This window comes from Marmota marmota, unplaced genomic scaffold, assembly GCF_001458135.2.
Source record: "Marmota marmota marmota unplaced genomic scaffold, marMar, whole genome shotgun sequence".
Taxonomy (NCBI): domain Eukaryota; kingdom Metazoa; phylum Chordata; class Mammalia; order Rodentia; family Sciuridae; genus Marmota; species Marmota marmota.
Window position 1 is genome coordinate 1,581,747 of NW_025999942.1, and position 15,803 is coordinate 1,597,549.

Consider the following 15,803-nt stretch of genomic DNA (forward strand, 5'->3'; position numbering starts at 1 on the left):
GGGCCTACTATTCTTTCATGTTGGCATGCTATAGGTTGGCAAACTGGAGGAGAGGTGACCACCATGAAAACCTGACATTTCTGCAAGGAAGAGGGGAAGCTCTCGGCTTCCTTGACTAAATCATTACTTTTCAGTTCATTTTCAATTCATCTTTTGATATGGTTGCCAAAAGTTTGAAACTTAAACAGACTTTATGAGAAGTTTTAGACTCATTCTACCATTCAAAAGCAAGCATGCAATATTATAAAAGAAATGAAGTTGGAGATATGTTTCACTTGAGTGTGAAACTAGCTGAGTGAGAAACTTATTAAGATTGCCAGATCATCAGATATCATCAGAGGATGTTCCTGTGATAAAGCCATTGACTAAAAAAGTCCAGACCAGTACTCTATTTTTTTTTAATTTAATTAGGTATATATGACAGCAAAATGCATTTTGATCCATTGTACACAATTGCAGCACAACTTTTCATTTCTCTGGCTGTACACTATATAGCATCACACCCTATGTGCAGTATTACATGTATCTAGGATAATGATGTACATATCATTCCACCGTCTTTCCAGCCTCCATGCACCCTCCCCACGCTCCCTCCCCTTTGCCCAATCAAAGTTACTCCATTTTTCTCTTTAATAGAAATATAAAGCAACCACATCTGCAGTGTAAAATTTTCTGAAAACCACATTTTAAAAGTATAAGAAAACTGGTCAAATTGATTTTAATGGTAAATTTTACTTAAGACATTATGTCCAAAATATTATTCCCACAAGTTATCAACATAAAACTATTTGTGATATTCGTTTTTAGTAGTGGGTCTTCAAAATCTGGTATATTTTATACTGACAGCACATCTCAATTTGGAGTCACCACTCTTTAAGTGCTCAACAGGTACATGTGTCTCTGCTCCTGGGCAGCATGGGGGGAGGCAGTTGGACCTCACCTTTCCAGCTCTGTTCCTTACTTCAATTTTTGAGCTTATCAGATGACATTGTCAACTTTTTTGAGCTCTTTTAAAACTAATCCAGCTGTGTACTATGTACAGTTCCTATAAGAAAATTTAAATCCTAATATTTTTAATTTATCTAATAATGTATTCTTTAGAGATAGCAGACATTAGACAGATTGTCAAAAACTGAGTCCTTGGCAAGCCATCTTGGCATTTGAGGAGGGGAAGGAGAACTCTGATGGTAAAGTAGTTGTGGCAGGTGGGGACCTAGGGGAATTGTGCAGGATTTTAGGCTCAGTGGAGCCAGCAGGGGGTAGATTTTTTGAGCAGTTGGTAGATAGGAGAACAAAACATCAAGGAGTTTGGGAACAAACAGACGCTGGCCTTTCTTCCCCTTTGCCTGTCCTTGCTTGAGTACAGGCAGGAGTGTGTTAGTGAGAGTGGGGGTGCAGGGCCAGTGTCTGGGATCTCAGGTGTTCCCATTAGCAGTGGCAACTCACACAAGCCCTTTCCTTGTCTGTATTCCCCTTTACTCCTTCCAAAACATTCATTTAATGTATTGAATGTATGCCCTTAGAAGTACCTGTGCTTTGGGTGTGTTTTAATTTTACATAGATGTCATTGAGCCCCTTTCTGCCTATTTTTTTTTCTGTCCTTGTATTACTACTCCTATCTTCTACTTGTTCTTTCCTGTATGGCTTTATCCACTTTGGTTTCGACCTCCCATTTCTTTTAGTTGTTTGGCATTTATTGAGCGTCTCATGCAGCCTAGGTGGGTATGTAACAGACATTTTGATCAAGTCTCACAGTAACCCTACAAGGATAACAGTATTTTGCTATTTTTGTAAAGAAACCAACTCAGAGCAGTTAGGTATTGTGCCCACTGTCACACAGCCAGGAATCTGAATTCAGACTTAACTTTTTGGATTCTAAAATCCGCACTCTTCCTGCTGTTTCAAAAGCCATTTTTTTTTCTTTTAAGAGAGAGAATTTTTTTAATATTTATTTTTCAGTTTTCGGCGGACATAACATCTTTGTTTGTATGTGGTGCTGAGGATTGAACCCAGGCCGCACGCATGCCAGTTGAGCGCGCTACCACTCGAGCCACATCCCCAGCCCAAAAATCCGTCTTTTTTATTTACTCATCCTCTTTTTAAGTGAAGAAACTATACAAATCAGTTTGACCGTTTCTTAGGATCTATGTAGTCTAGCTCTTTGCAGATTTGATGGTAATCCCAGCTAGCATTTGTTCAGTGCTTTGGGGAGCAGCACTGAGGAGTAGTTGAGTATAGACTCTGGAGACCAGCCAATGTCAGCTCTGCTTTGAGGCATCTGTGGCTTTTGGGAAGTTGGCCAACCCCTCCCTGGAGAAAGAAGTTGGATTCTATGTGGAAGAGTGAGGGAATAGGAAAAAAAAAAAAAAGAAGTTTTAAAATTAATTCATTTAACATTTATTTTATGCCTACTATCAGTTATTATTCTAGGAGCTGGGGATATAAAAGAGAACAAAATACAAAATATCCTTGTCCTTAGCAGGCTTACCTTGTAATGGCCAGCAAGTAAGAAGCTAACTGGGAAGAAGGCATGTGATCTTCCCTTGAGGAAAACTGCCATGATGCCCTGCTCTCTGTTGAGTCTTAGAGTCTGTTTCTGACTAACTTTATTGTTCAATTGTTTAAGGATAAGATTTTATTAAAAAAAAAATCTTTATTGAGGTATAATTTACATCTTTTAAACCTCACCCATTTTAAGTGTACAATCCAATGATTTTTAGTCAATATCAAGTTGGGGAACTGTTATTGAGCAAGGGCCTGCTTCCCTGTAGAAGCCAATCCTATGGGACTGAGCTTTTGCTTCAAGAAAAAGCTTTATTGCATACCTAATGGATAAAGAGTCCTGGGGATAAAAAGGAGCTCAAATCTGACTCCCCCATCAATTGGTAACAAGGGAATTCATGGGAAGAGAGAGAGGAGAAGTTGCTGTTGACTGGATGAAATGTTGCTTATGATTTTATTAAATGAAGATCTAAGTATCTACAGCACTGGCAGGAACATTAGGTAGGAGGGATATTTAAAATATAAGAGGAAATGGAGTAATAAATAAAAAATTATCAGATCATGGGGGTATATTGGAAATTAGGTAGGGGAATAAGCTGAGAGCTTTTCAGTCCAGATCAGGGATCTGAGCCAGTTGACCATCATGGAGATACCAGTGAAACTTCTGGTTATTGCCTTTGTAGAGCAGAGAATGACACAGGACATAGTTTTCTGGAAGGAGGCTGAAGTTTAAATTTTGTTGTTAGCAATTAACAGAGTTAACCCCCATCATTTTCTCTTTCTTTGCCTGAAGATAATATCAGCCCTACTGGATTCAAGTTAGGTGTCTTGTGTGAAGCACAGAATCATGTTTGGTGCCAAGTACTTGTTATTGAAAAATTATGAGAGCTATTTCATGAACGTTAATTTGGTAGCAGTGTATTCAGGGCTTGGAGGAGAGCCTGTACTTCAGTTTTTCACAAAAGATAGTTCCCCTATCAAGTGTGTCAGAATCACTTAGTGTACTTGTTAAAATGTAGATTCTTGAGCCCAATTCCAAATTGCATGAATCTGAATATTGGAGTAGGTACTGCATTTCAGCATTTCAGCAGGTTCCTGGGTAGTTCTTAGGCATATTTCAGTTTGAGAACCACTGTGACTGGTCAATCTTCAATAAAATATTTTGTTTTTTGTCATTTTTCACTGCTGTGGTGGCTGAAAAATTATTGCTGTTCTGGCATAAGGAAGTCCTAAGCCAGCTAGAGGAGGCTCATGAAAAGCTTCCTTTTTATTTTTGCATGACTAAGTTAGCTTTGAATGAATGGGTAGGCTTTAGCCAGGTAAATACAAGTGGAAAGTTATTCAGTTAGGATATATATGAAGGAATAGTAGTACAGGAGTATATGACTTTTGGGTAGAACTCTAAGTAGTTCAAAATGTGGTCATAATGAAGGTGTGACTAGAGAGTACTAAGAGTTGATGGTTGGATGTTATATTAAAGAAGGTAGAAATGTCATTGGATGAGGCCCTTTTTACCTGCTGTGCAAAAATTTCTTCATAAGGCAACTAAACATGAGGAGCCGGAAGTACTTAGTCTCAAATCTATCTCCCTTAGGGTTGGGTTTAGGGGTGTTTATGAGTCAAAGAAGCAGGGAGATGTTAGGAAAGGTGACTGGAAGTGATTGGTGATCTGAGCATAACCAAACTTCCTGACTCTTCATAGGATGCCTGTTCAGAAAGTGGCTGTGCTAGCGTGTTCTGAGAGCAGAGTTTTCAACCCTCTGATCTCAAAAGGTCACCTATCAGACCTGGCAGGCCCAAGTGAAGGGATGTGTTTCAGCTGGCTTGAGATAAACAGAAGCAGCCTCCAAGTTCCTGAAAAACTGTTTAGGTAACCATTAGCATCTTGACCCATGCATCAGAGGGCTGTCTGTAGCCAAGCTCATGGAGTGTCTAAAATTGTTGATAAAAACCAGTAACTATTATTTTAGTTTTATAATTATTTTATTTCATTAAAATAATGAAGCCAGGTGTGCAGTGGCTCATGCCTGTAATCCCAGCACCCCAAGGAGGCTAAGACAGGAGGATTGCAAGTTCAAAGTCAACCTCAGCAACTTAGTGAGGCCCTGTCAAAAATAATAAAAAGGTGGGGGATGTTGGATCACTGGTTAAGCTCCTCTGGGTTTATCCCTGCTACCAAAAAAAAAAAAAAAAAAGGAATTAAAGGTCATTAAATTTGAAAAACTGAATAAGTATATCTGGAGCCTGCATATGGATAGAGAAATATACAGGTTTTTTTTTTCCTTTGTCCTGAACTAGAAATCTTTTGATGACAGAAAGCTTTTAATTTTTTTTTTTTTAATGTTTAGCACATACCTAGTACCTTGCAGTAACTTAATAGATAGACTGGATGGATGGATGGATATATAGGTCCATACTTTTCAGGGATTTGTTTTTTCCTAATACCATGTGAAGTTAAAAGAGAAATTAAAAGAACCATGTTAAAATATTGATACAATGCTTTCTCTTCCATATTTAAATACTTTAGTGCCTTTTAGAGTTGGAAGTGAGTTAGGATTTGTAAATTTGTCGATTCTAGATAATAAGACCATAGGACCTTAGTGGGGATTCATAACATTGTTGAGGGCCTCTGTGTCCTTCAACAGAAAAGATTCTACTTTAGCAATCTCTGTGTTCTGTAGCAGTCTCCCAGCACTGAGTGGGGGTGCTTGGGCCAAGGCTCCAGGAGTCAGGCCAGGTGGTACTCTGCCAAATGGTTTCTGAAAATGCACAATGTTAATAAATGTTTGATGGGTCTCCTTCCTATGCAGCTGCTAGAGCCGTGATTTCCCCTTTGGAAGACCTTGTGTTTGGTTCTGTTCTCCTTGATTATTCCCACTGAACGTTGTGACCCAGTTTCTACTCTGCATTGTCATTATCTCCATTTACCCTTTCCCAATGCCTCTCACTCTAAATTCTCCAATTTCAGCATTCATTTTTGAGTTCCCGGGGATTTTGATTTGAACTAATAAAATTGATGGCAGTAGCCCTCCCAGGTCTATATTTTAATGGGTAAATCATAAAAGAAAAGAGAGTAGGCTTTGTTTGATAGAAAAGGATCAGTGGTAGAAGAATGGAACCTGGGGGGCTGGGGTAGAGTGCTTGGCAGCATGTGCATGTTCACAAAGCCCTGGGTTACATCCCCAGCACGGGGTTTGGGGACAGGGGGTGACGGGAAAGGCACACACATCCAGCAATTTATATCTGATTCTTTCTTCATTTAACCCCTTTGCCTGACTACATGCTTGTTTCAGGTGTACTTTATTTGGACAAATTTTTGGTTTCTCTCTGCAGTTAAGTGACATGTGCATTAATTAATAGCAAAGTGGCTAATTTATGAACCAAGTGACCAATTCACATTATTATCCTTCAAGAAATATTTAATAAATGATCTGTGGGTCAAACATTGCTTAAGGCACTACAGATATAATCAGATATAGTAGTTCCTGACTTGGAGAGTCTCATAAGATAGTGGGGCATATAATGCTAGACAGGCATATAATACTTGAAAATTGATAGACTGTGTACATTATTCCACCTGTAACATTTGCTTGTAATGAGCATCATAGGATCACAGGATGCAAGATTTAGCTCTTTCCTATGGGCCAAGTAGGAACATGTAGGAAATAGGAGAAGCAGCGTTAGGTTGAGCTTTAAAACAATGGGTAGAAATTCACCAGTTTCAAGATGGAGAAGGAACATTTAAGATGGAGAGATGGTCAAGCACAAAGGAATGAGATAAATTATGACCAAACCAGGTGCTGCAGGTTCTTGGATAGAGCAGGAGCCCAGCACATCCATGGGTGTGGTGTGGAACACAGGTCAGGAGAGGATGGTGGCCAGACCCTGCAGATTTTATTCTGTTTTATTTGGGTTGAAAGTCTTGGTGAGCTGGAGGATTTTAAATTGTATGTGTATGTTACATAATCAGATTTATATATTAGAGGAAGGAGGATGAATTGGATTGAGCAAGTATCAGTTGCCTCTGGTGCCTTGTCTGGCACCCCTTAACCTTGTTTGCAGTGAGCACTTCATGTGCCTTTGATGTACCCAGCCACTGAAGCTTTTGTTTCAAGGATGTGACTCTCTGCCCTAGGTGTTCTACATAGAACATGCTCAGCTTAGAAGTGGAGGGGATTTAATATTTGCAGGGAGGGGTGCAAGAGGTATAGAAAAAAGCTGTATGCCTGGCAGTTTTATGATTCATAAACATTCAGGAAGGAGCAAAACCCAATGTAAGGGTGAGTTACTAAGATCACATCTGGGAAACTGGGCCTTGATCCCAACTGGGACCTTCTTAGGTATGTACAGGTTGCCTTTGCTATAGTTTAGTTCTTGAATAGCCCCTAAAGGCCTGTATTGGGAGGTGGTAGGGTGTAGTGGGCGGTCTAGATGATTGGGACATATTTTTGATGGAGATTGTGGGACCGGGACCTCTATCTCTTTTTCTTTCACTTCCTGACTATGAAGTGAGTGGTTTTGCTCTGCCATTGCTTCTGTCATCAGGTGCTACCTCACCACCACTAAAGACCTAAAAGCAATGGGTTTGTCTGGTCATGGACTAGGACTCCTAAAACTGAGTCAAAATAAATCTTTTTGACTTATAAGTTGATCATCCCAGGTATTTGTTATAGTGATGAAAAGCTGATTAACATAGCTTCTCCGAATCATTTATTTAACTTCAGACTTCATCCCTCCCTGTGAGAGTTAAATCTCACAGTGAAGACTGAAATCTTCACCTTTGAGAGCAGTACAAACAGCAAGATGAGGCAGACACACAAGCATGCTCACAGGTTAGGTTCTTGGGTTTTATTCTGTGGGCAGTGGGAAGCCATCAGAAGGTACAGAGCAGTGTGAACTAGAAGACTGAGGAGCCCTGCTGGCATTGGGGGAATTTATTAGCTTTTCCAGTGTTATCCATATCCTTAACTATCCCCCTTGTCCCTCCTTTTAGCCAACTTTTACTTATCCTTCAAGTTTTATCTTAGGCCAATGAATACTTGAACTCAGGAGAACTAACCTGAATACTCAGTAAGAACTGGGCAGTCCATTTGTGATAGACTCCTAGGAATTCAAATAAGCCTGTGTGTCTGTAGTGTACTATACCCATCCCTCTCTCTGTCTCTGTCTTTGCTTCCTGGTTGCCATGAAGTGAGTAGCCTTCTTTGTTATGTACTCCTTATTATGATGTTCTGCTTCATTACAGGCCCCCAAACCACAGAGCCAACTGACCATGGATGAAACCCTCAAACTTTGTGAGCCCAAATAAACCTTTCCTCCTTTTAAGTTGTTTATCTCCAGCATTTTGTCACATCAACAGAAACTGAATAATATAGCATTGGACAGAGTACTGAAGATATTTTCCTTCTCAAATACATTATAAGCTCCTTGAGGTATTGAGGCTTAGTTACTCGTTATAGCCTTGGTGGCCTATAGAATTATAATAATCATTGCTGAAAAGAACTGAATGTGACACCTACTAAAAGACAAAATTACAACAACTCTAGTTTTACAGATTTTAATTAAGATTCTAGAATAGGTCAGCAGCCTAGACCAAAATGCCTGAATGACCAAATTGGCAGGATATATTTATAGCTGGGAATCGGAAGTAATGTATAGAAAATGGAAGTGAAGCAGACATCCCAGTTGGTTATAGCTCCTAGCTGTCTTGTTTGAACATAGTTTGAACAGCTGATCACTTGTGATTGGCTGAACAGTTATTAGTCTCTTGTGATTGACTGAGACTCAGCTACTTGTTCCAGAATAGGTTATCATCTGTAACACATCAAGTTAGGTTACAATTTATTCTGTACAGAGGCAGGTCCAGACCAAACTTAACACACTCAGGGGAATTTATAATTTATTTATGGGTAGGACAAGAGCCACTGAAGAATCTCAGAAGGAGCTGTAAGGGAAATAGAAGACAGATAATAAACTAAATTTATACTTGTGTTATAAATTTATATTGAATGGTAGAAACTGCTAGTTATTATGAAAAAAATGAGAGTAATAGGGCTTAGGAGGACGGCAGGTGATGGTGGCCTAACTGAGAGGGTAATATGGGAGCAAAGACAGGAAGGAAGTGAGAAGTTAGCATTGGATTGAAAGGCTAGAGGGCAGGAGCTGCCAGGAATGCCTGAGAAACTGAGTGGGCTGAGAGACACTGGCTTCTGTGTGTCTTTTCTCTTATCCACCTTTCTAGTCTATTTCCAAAATAGGTCAGAAGTGAGCCTTTTAAATTACTAGCCATCTATCCTGAACATATGCTCCAAGAAAACAAGATACATAGTTATACTATAATGTAACTCGTTATCTTAGGGCACAGTAGATGCTCAATGAAGATCTGTTGAACAAATGCAAGAATACAGGAAGTTAAGAGGGAAGACTGGGAACAAGAATGATCTGCCATGTAAATGTAAAGGAAAATAAGCACCTAAAAGAACCGCAACTTTGGGAACCTCTCTATGGTGACAGGTCACTATAAAAAAGACAACTTCTGAATAGGAGGTTAATTTTCTATGTAATGGAATTTTCTGTGCAGTGGTTTAGCTTCCACTGGTCACTTCATTTACTTATGAAAGGTTATCTTTTCAGGCTTCTGCCCACAGAGTTTATATGAGACCTATTAAACTAAAAACTATAAATATTCTACCAGGTGCCATGTTGCACACCAGTAATCCCAGTGACTTGGGAAGCTGAGGCAGGAGGATTACAAGGTCAAAGCCAGCCTGAGTAACTGTATAAAGAAGTAAAGAAGCTATCTCAAAGTAAAAAATAATGAGGGCTGGGATGTAGCGCAGGTAGAGTGCACCTGGGTTCAATCCCCAGTATTGCAAAAACCACAAAAACAAAATACTTGATTCTTAATTATTTGAATATCTGTTTTATTATCTTTTATTTTTTTCTGATTTCAAAGTATGACCTGTACAAGGTTTGGTTATTCTTCACAGTGGTTTTACTAGCGTCTTTGGAAAATAGATAAAACAAGCTATTCAGAGGATTATCTTAGATTCCTATTCCAGGGCTCAAATGCAGCCAGTGAAAACATCCCCACTTGGAAGTGTAGCTTCACATCCCAAATCAAATAGAGCCTTCACTCTTGGAATGTGGACTGAGCGTGTCTATTTCTTCATAGGTCTATAACTCATCTTGAACATTGGCATGAAAACAAATGAGGACTGGATACTCAAGTATTCTTTTGTAAACAGAAATAGCATGCAGATTCTCTAATTTAGGGTTGTAGTGTTTAGTACTCAATTTATAACTTTTGTAGATTTTAATTTATAGATTCAATTTATACTTTTTAGATTTTGTTTATATTTCATAATTATAACTTAATTCATAATTATACTCGTAATTGGATCTTGATAGATTCATTTTGCAATCAGTTTTCTGCCTAGTATCATAGGGAACATGTGTAGAAGATCTCTCGTTTTTTTTTTTTTTAGAGAGAATTTTTTTTTAATATTTATTTTTTTAGTTTTTGGCGGACACAACATCTTTGTTTGTATGTGGTGCTGAGGATTGAACCCAGGCCTCACGCATGCCAGGCAAGTGCACTACCACTTGAGCCACATCCCCAGCCCATCATTTTTTTAAAGGTGAATGTCATCAAAAAGCCGTTGTCAGGGAGGTATTGGCTAAAACGGAAGCTTTCTAGAGTCTGAGACTCATTTTTGGTGGTAAAGTGCAGTTGTTTGGACAGGAAAAGCCTGCTTTTAGCGATGTCAAATATTTATGCACTTCTTCCAATTCACCCACTAGAATAGGAGTATATTAAAGATAAGCATTTAGACCACAGGGTGAAGTGGAGGTCCCTGATGAAGAACACTACAAATGTACTCACTAGGCAGAAGGCAGAAGACATGTTTTATTCAGTGAAAGCAAAAGTATTACAGTCTCCACTAGTTCAGTAGTCTTTTGCAATTATAGGGATATATTGGAGGATGGGTGTGTGTGTGTGTGTGTGTGTAGAGGGGGGAGAGATATCTCTATATCCCACATTAGTGAATTTCAAACATTAAGTCCAGTTTTCCTCATAGAAATAAAGCCACACACAGAGAACATAAGAAACAAGGTTCACACAATCCCTGCTGGACTGTCAATGCTCAGCACTTGTCACCTGCTCAGCATGTCTACCTGAGCAAATCCTGTATTTCACTCTGCAGACTCTGGGCTGTGGTGATTCTTTCCAGCCATCTAGGTCTTCTACCTGCTATTACTGGCTCCAGAGTAGGATGCAGTTTTTCTAACATTTATTCTTGCATTCTCTGAAACAAATATGCATGCAAGGATTTTACTGCTGTAAAATTTTTTAAATGTTGGAAAAGTTTGTAAATGTTCAAGAAATCTCAAAAGGCCTCCGACTCAGTAGCTGGTGGGCATTCTTTATCTCCAACCTTCAACCTCTCTCCTGCCTCCTGCCTCCTTCCTCCCAAGTGATGGCCTTCTTTCACTGTCCACTAAGAAGATAGAGATGCCATTGGAAAAAGCACCTTCATCCTCTTCCTGTGTTACTTCCTATGGCCAGTTTTCATTGCTCCACTTATTTGGAATTTAGAAAGTGTGACATATGTAGCTGCCCCTCTTTCGTGGAACTTTCTCTGCTTTTGACCTCCAAGTATTACAAACTCCTTTGCTACTATGTGTAGCTTTGGCCCTCTTCTGCTTCCCGTTCCAGGAGGATTGTGGATGGCCACTGGCTGTTATTGTCCCTGGCCTCTAACTGAAGGTCAAGGGTCCATAACCCAGCACAAAGGGAGTTGGTAAATTATCTGAGATTTTCATTTAACATAGGGTAAGAAAGTTCTGCTTTTATTGTGGGAAGTTCCTCAAACAAAGGATTTTTAAGAATTTTAATTGTCCCTGTGGGACCTGGTGGACTCAGCAAGATTTGGGTCATTGGTATGAGGCAATTAGCACTCCAACTGTTGATGTCTGGTGAAACTAAGGTTTTGCTACTTATCGGATTTATAGGATATATTAAGATATCTAATTATTTTTATTTTAAAGAAAGCATCAAACAAATGAGCTAAACATAAGAATCATAAATAAGGGGCTGGGGTTGTGCTCAGTGGTACAGTGCTCGCCTAGCACATGCGAGACCCTGGGTTTGATCCTCATCACCACATATAAATAAAAAAAGTTATTGTCACTAACTACAACTAAAAAATAAATACTTAAAAAAAAAAGAATTAGGAGCTGGGGTTATGGCTCAACGGTAGAGCGCTCACCTTGCATGTACAAGGCCCTGGGTTCGATTCTCAACACCACATAAAAATAAATAAATAAATAAAGGTATTAAAAAAAAGAATCAGAAATAAGCATAACCAACAAAAAGCAAAGAATAGACAGGAAGTAACTGTAGAGGTAAAACACCACTACTAAATTATTGCAAGGAAAACATTAGAAGAATAAATCAAGAACTCAAAACCTGTTTCTCAGATAAAAATTAATCAAATAGGCAAACTTTCAGAGTACCTACTCAATGGGGAGAAAGACAATGGAAACAAAATGAGAAAAGTGATGTGGCAGCACTGTCATCTCTTGCCCAGGTGACCACAGAACCTCTTCTTTTTTTTTTTTCTGTAAAGAGAGGAGAATTTTTTTAATATTCATTTTTCAGTTTTCGGTGGACACAATATCTTTATTTTATTTTTATGTGGTGCTGAGGATCGAACCCAGCGCCCTGCACATGCCAGGCAAGCGCATTACTGCTTGAGCCATATCCCCAGCCCCCACAGAACCTCTTAAAGTAGTCTCCCAGCTGCCTGTCCTGTTCCTTGCCTGCTGGTCTGAGTGTTGATATCCCCTCCAGAGCTATATGATGGAACCAAATACCTGCTGTGACAGTATTAAGAGGCGCTACCTTTGAGAAGTGATTATGTCGTGTGGGCTCTAACCCCATGAATGGGATTAGTGCCCTTATAAAAGAGGCCTGAATGAGTTCCAACACTGCCACCATGTGAAGACACAAGGAAACCACCATCCATGGAGAAAAACCTTTATCAGACCTACTGGTCTTCCCAGCCTCCAGAATTATGAGCAATACATTTCTTTTGTTTATAAATCACCCATCTAAGGTACTCTGTTTAGCAGCCCAAATGGACTAAGACTTCATGTAGTAGCCAGACTCAACATATAGTGGACTTTGGATCCTTCCTCTCCTTGCATAAAATTCTCCAGTATTTTCCTATTACCTTTTGAAAACATCCAGCATCTAACCGTAGCCTGAAGGCATTTGTGATTTTTCTTGTGCCTTCCTTCCTGGTTTCCTTTATGGCATTCTGTATAAGTCAGCTTTGTGTTGCTGTGACCAAAACACCTGACAAAAACAACTAGAGGAGACAAGTTTAATTAGAACATACAGTTTCAGAGGTTCAGCCCATGGTTGGCCAATTCCATTGGTTTGGGCCTGAAGTAAGGCAAAAATATCATGGTGAGTGTGTGGTGGAAAAAAAGGTGCCCACCTCATGGTAGCAAAGAAGGAGGAGAGGGAGGGAGAGAGAAGGATGGAAGGAGAGAGAAAGGGACCACAGGGAACATGAACCTCTTTCCTGTGCACATCCCCAGTGACCTACTTTCTCCAGCCACGTCTCACCTACCTACAGTTAGTACAGTCAAACTAGAATGCACTAATAAGGTTACAACTCTCATCCAGTCCTTTCACCTCTGAAAGTTCTTGCATTAACACAGCACTTTGTGGATACACCTCATATCCAAACCATGACACCTTCCTCCCCTTTCTTCCTGCCTTTTTTGTTCTGTAACCTGCCATGCTTGCATTGGCTTTGGAGCAATGGCACTGACTGCTCTCCCAATCTGAGAATGTTGGTCCCCAATCATGGCCAGCCTGTTTCCCTGCAAAGATCAGCTCTTGTCTTCTTGGAGAACTTACCTCTGACTACCTCATCTCAGGCAGCCACACTCACTGGTCTCAATTTAAATTTTAACAATCAATCTGTTTACTTCTTCTATGGCACCCTCCACAACTAGGATGTAAATAAACTCTATTAGAATTGGACTTTTCCAGCCATATTCATGACTCTGCTGCCAGCAGCAAAATCAGCCCCAGGCACAGTGATTAAGCCCCTAAAATGTGACATTTCTATACAGATACTTTATTATGAGTGGAAACCAAAAAGTCAAACACACTCAATATTGATTGAACAAAGGGAGAAATGAATAAGTATAGAATAGTTTTAAAAGATTACAAAACAAATAATGCTAATAAATAGAAAAACATTAACTGACATGAGAAACTTGAGTAGACAAGTAATAAACAAATTTTAAATTTTTGATAGACTTTTTTCCACAAAATTCTAGGATAGAACACTGTCTTCAGCCTCATCATTTAACACAGAGGTAAAATCTTATGTAAGTTACAATTTAAATTTAACAGTACTTTTTTTTTTTTACACAATACCTTTATTTATTTATTTTTATGTGGTGCTGAGGATTGAACCCGGGGCCTCGTGTGTGCTAGCTGAGCCACAACCTCAGCCCCTTAACAGTACTTTTAAAGAATAATTGACTATAGTCATGTAGGACCTTTTACAGGAATGTAAGAATACTGGTTTAAAATATGTTAACAGATCAAATTAATAAAAAGTGTAAAATTCATTTTAGTAGAGCCTAAAGAGGTATTTATGAAGTTTAGGGCTCTTGTCAAGACTATCAGGATCAGAAAAATCTTTAAAATTCTAAGGATATGAAGGTGCACATTTGGAACAAAATATATAATGCTATTAAACAAATCACTTAGTGTGAAATCATAGATGTAGTTCTATAAAATTGGAGGGAAAACCCAAAGATGTCTGCTATCACTATTACTATTTACTGTTGGCTGGAAGTTCCACAAGATGCAATTGAATGCCAACTTGAAATAAAAAGCATAATTATTTAAAAGAAACAATTTATTTAAAATAAAAAAGAAATTGAAAGATGAAAATGTCCAATATTTTTGTATACCTAAAAAACATCAGATAATCAATGGGAAAAGAATTTCATTTGATAATCAGCAAAGTGAATTCAAGACAAATATCAAAAAATTGCTCCCTTATTACTCTATCAGCAAACTGCTGCATATTTTACTTGGTCTGAAACAATGAGCTTTTTATAATTAAGAGGTGGAACTGTAAGAAAATACTATTGTTGCCATTGACTGTGCCTTTGTCTTCTTCCCCACTCTGGAAAGTATCACACAAAACCTACCCATGGAGGGTCTGGGAGGGCTGAAGAGCAGGTGTGTGAATGGGGTTGGGCATGTGTGAGTAAGAAGCCTGCAGCACAATCTTTATGCTGTTTGAAGGGTTGCCTGAGAAAAGAATTACCTAAGGAGTCAATGTTAATTGGTGCAAGTTGAATAATTTAAGACCTTTAAGTGTTCCTTTTTGAAAAAAGAAATTAAGAGTTTATTGATCACTGGCAAGAGATGCATCATATGAGGCAATGGAAGGAAAAAGTACAGAGAGGTGCCACCACCCTCTTTCTGAGCAAAGGCAGCTAGGAGATTATGGGTTTGATAGTCCTTATCTTTATAGGAACAGGCATTGCAGATCAGAGAAGAAAAGAGAAACACATACACAGATGCAAAGTTCCATCGCTTCCACCTCACACTTTCTATCTTTCCAGTGAAAGAGAGAGGGCTTCTGTCACTAGGGTCAACTTTCCAGCTCCATGGTTCAGATTTCAGATTGCTAGTACAGAATAAATATTTATTATTTGATTAAATGACAAAATGCTTCGCAATGTCTCAGTAGTCCATGTGAGTCTCTGTTGGCCTCAGGTCAAGGTAAAGCTCTTCCAGTCTCTGGTAAAATGAAAAGAAGTACAGTGCAGTGAGTTCCAGTGTGAGGCGATCAGGTTGCAAGGTATCATCTCAGAATGGATGATCCTTGTTCCTGAGAGCATGCCATATTACATTTTTGTTATTATAATATCTTTTTTTTTAGTTTGTTTGTTGATTACTTAATGAACTTAACTTGCAGTAGCAGAATGCTTCTGTTCAGTCTGCCTAAATCCACTTGTTCTTTTCCTTTGGGCAATCTTACTTTATTTATGGTGATACTGGGGATTGAATCCAGAAGTACTCTACCAGTGAGCTACATTTCCAACCCTTTTTATTTTTTATTTTGAGGCAAGATCTCACAGAATCACTAGTGCTGGCCTTGAACTTGGTATCCTTCTGCCTCAGCCTCCTGAGTAGCTGAGATTACATGTATGTGCCACTGTGTCTGACTCATGAATTCTTTCATATATAT

General features: G+C 39.0%; 1 long non-coding RNA gene across 1 annotated transcript in view; it reads right to left on the reverse strand.

The window, feature by feature from the left end:
• Positions 1-14,926: 14,926 nt before the first annotated feature.
• The window catches only part of LOC125616307, a 10,771-nt gene continuing 9,894 nt past the window's right edge, over positions 14,927-15,803 (reverse strand). The window contains exon 3 of the long non-coding RNA XR_007346930.1: positions 14,927-15,352. This is a non-coding gene — a long non-coding RNA (uncharacterized LOC125616307). The remainder of the gene's footprint in view (positions 15,353-15,803) is intronic.